Source organism: Hyaena hyaena, unplaced genomic scaffold, assembly GCF_003009895.1.
Source record: "Hyaena hyaena isolate Hyena2069 unplaced genomic scaffold, ASM300989v1 scaffold_35, whole genome shotgun sequence".
NCBI classification, from domain to species: Eukaryota; Metazoa; Chordata; class Mammalia; order Carnivora; family Hyaenidae; genus Hyaena; species Hyaena hyaena.
The window spans coordinates 2,067,512-2,070,962 of record NW_024080667.1 but is presented as its reverse complement, the minus strand read 5'-3'; the positions used below and the strand labels follow the sequence as shown (position 1 = coordinate 2,070,962).

The window sequence follows — 3,451 nt, the reverse complement described above, 5'->3', positions numbered from 1 at the left end:
ACATTTAAGTTAGAGAATGGAAAGAGCTGGCTGCAAAAGGAGACCAGAAAAATGGAGTGGTAGCTGGTGAGGGATATGGGCTGGGGAAAATGGGGTCTAGAGAAGTTTGCTTGTTTTTAAGATGGAAGAAATTACCAGACTCTTGTATAACACTGCTTATAAGTAGATAAGTGATGTGGGCAGGAGAGTTTGACTGGATCCGGGTTCTTAAGTAGGGGAGAAGGACTGCATACAAGAAGGAACTGGCTTTGGACAGGAATAGAATGTGGTTCATCTGTCTCAGCCAATTAAATGGAACATACACTTTCCCCATGGGGGCCAGTGTGCGATGGCTGCAAACAGCCTCCCTGGTAGTGTATGCAGCCTGTTGCTTGTATGATTTGCCTTAAGGGACCTCGGAGAGAGTGGCCATTCGTGTCTGAGCACATGCTATCTCCAATCTAGGCTCCAGACAGGTATGCAGCTACCTTTGGAAAACCTCAGGGCACAGTGACCAAGGTCCACATTGACCAAGTCCTCATGTCCATCCGTACCAAGCTGCAGAATAAGAAGCATGTGATTCAAGCTCTAAGCAGGGCCAAGTTCAAGTTCCCTGGATGCTGGCAGATCCACATCTTCAAGTGGAGTTTGGGGGACCTGCGTGGCTCAGTCGGTTGAGCATCTGACTTCGGCCTAGGTCATGATCTCATGGATAGTGAGTTCACGCCCCGCGTTGGGCTCACAGAGCCTGGAGCCTGCTTCGTATTCTGTCTCCCTCTCTGTCTGCCCTCCCCTGCTCCCACTCTTTCTCTCTGTCAAAAAAAAAAAAAAAAAAAAAGTGGGGTTTTACTGAGTTAATGTGGACAGATTTAAAGACACAGTGGCTGAAAAGTCCCCCAGGTGGCTGTGGGGTCAAACACATCCCCACTGGTGGCCCTCTGAACAAAGGGCATGCCCTGCCCTCTGGGGAACCGTGGCAATGCCACCTCCTCATGCAGCCCCGTCAGTAAATCTCCCTTCCTGTCCAAACTATAGATAGAAATAGTTCATCTAGTAAGAGATCAGAAGCTGGAGCACATGGGTGTAAGTGCTGGTAAGCAGAGTGGTTAAACAAGTCAGCACAAGAAAAGCCACTGATTCACTGAGAGACGGTGTCAGGACCAGGAAGTTATCTATGCTTCATTTCCCCCGACTGAACGTGAGAATAACAATACAGCACACCAGTCCAGAGGTTTCGGTTTACTTCCCATGTTCTTGAGCATGTCTCTTAGACGCTCTTGGCAGGGTCTTTGTGTGGCTCTGCCATTAAACTAAACCAATGTCTGGCAAACAGTGGTTGTTCAATAAACATTCACTGAGTTCATTTCAAAACAGGGTTGTTTTGAAGACCCAGGAAAACAAAGAATAGATGTAAAAGTGCTTTGTAGTCTGAGACACGTGATTCAAATTAAAGGTGTTTATGTTCAGGAGAATTAGGAGTCCAGTGGGTTTTTTGACTCCTTAAATGAGAAATTTTATGTAAATGTCATAGAAGGATGGTCATTGTTACTTAGATTTTTGTGTGTGTGTGTTTTAATTTTTAAAGTTTATTTCCTTATTCTGAGAGAGAGCACACACGAGCAGGGGAGGGACAGAGAGAGGGAAAGAGAGAATCCCAAACAGGCTCCACACTGACAGCATGTAGCTGGATGCCGGGCTCAAACTCACAAACCTGTGAGATCATGACCTGAGCTGAGATCAAGAGCTGGATGCTTAGGGTGGTTAAGCGCCCAGCTTCAGCTCAGGTCACTACCTCACAGTTGGTGAGTTCAAGCTCCACGCTGGGCCCTGTACTGACAGCTCAGAGCCTGGAGCCTGCTTTGGATTCAGTGTCTCTCTCTCTCTCTGCCCCTCCCCTGCTTGCTCTCTGTCTCTCTCTCTTGAAAATAAATAAACATTAAATTTTTTTTTTATAAAAAGAGCCAGATGCTTAACCAACTGAGCCACCCAGGCGCCCTAGAGACTTTTTTTTTCCCTTAGAGGGATAAAGCAAAACCTAACGTGTCTGTCAACTGGTTTGTCAACTTTTACCTTTTAACCCATGTAATGTCACAGAGCTGACAAAGAATAAAAAGGCCAAAAAACCCAAAACCATCTAAGTCAGCCCGCTGTACGCGAGTGTCATAAAGTTCCAAGTTACATTCATAATACTGAGCACATAAGTATTCTCTTACCTTTCCTTTTCTTCCTTTCTTCATTTTGCCTTGTTTTTTGGTAGATTATAATTTCCATAGCAATTACAAATTAGGGATGTGGGGGGCACCTGGGTGGCTCAGTCGGTTAAGCGGCTGACTTCGACTCAGGTCATGATCTCGCAGTCCGTGAGTTCGAGCCCTGTGTCGGGCTTTGTGCTGACAGCTCAGAGCCTGGAGCCTGTTTCGGGTTCTGTGTCTCCCTCTCTCTCTGCCCCTCCCCAGCTCGTGCTCTCTCTCTGTCTCAAAAATAAATAAACGTTAAAAAAAATTAAAAAACAAAACAAATTAGGGATGTGGATTTACTTTTCTAGGTAGCAATAAAATTTCAAATTTGTTGATGTCTCTGCTGAGAATTTCTTTTTTTTTTTTTTTAAATGTTTTATTTATTTTTGAGAGAGAGATAGAGACAGAATGAGCAGGGGAGGGTCAGAAAGAGAGGAGTCACAGGATCTGAAGACAGGCTCCAGGCTCTGAACTAGCTGTCAGCACAGAGCCTGACGTGGGGCTCGAACCCACAAACTGTGAGATCATGACCTGAGCCGAAGTCGGACGCTTAACCGACTGAGCCACCCAGGCGCCCCTCTGCTGAGAATTTCTTAACGTACCCAAGTACACCAGCCTATTTTCATGATAAATCTATACGATCTTCACACATATTGTAGGACTGATCTGGACCAAAGCTCTAGCTGATAAGAATAACTAAAAAAAAAAAAGTCCCATTCAGTGGATTTCTATTTTCTTACCAGGATTACAGTAGGTAATATACTTGATTTCTGGAGTTTGAAAGCAATTTCCTATATGCTATGGTGGGTTGGTTGGTTGGTTTTTAATATATATTTTTGAAGTAAACTCTACGCCCAGCATGGGGCTTGAACTCATGACCCGAAGATCAAGAGCCTCATTCTCTACCAACTTGAGCCAGCCAGGCGCCCCACGCTAAGGTTTTATTCCTAGGAGAAGCCCTTCTCTGTGATTCTCACGGAATATCTGCAAGGAGAAGTCATGATCACTGATGATTTGCTATTACATAATTAGCTATGGTCATACAGGAGGATTCAGCGGAGCAGTTTAAGATTAAATTTAGGAATGAGACATTAGGAACTCACCAGGATCCCATAAGTGTTTTTAAGTGTTGCAATACGAGATTCTTAATTAGACTTCCAGCCTAGTTCCCGCCGTTACCCAGCACCGGGCGCTTTAGGATTACCTGGAAAAAAAAAAAAAAACTCAGTTCTCAG

At 44.7% G+C, this 3,451-nt stretch overlaps 1 non-coding gene across 1 annotated transcript; it reads left to right on the top strand.

The window, feature by feature from the left end:
* The first annotated feature begins 277 nt into the window (after positions 1–277).
* Positions 278–407, top strand: LOC120229842. The gene has a single exon (XR_005527853.1). It is a non-coding gene; the product is annotated as a small nucleolar RNA SNORA70 (small nucleolar RNA).
* Positions 408–3,451: the final 3,044 nt, after the last annotated feature.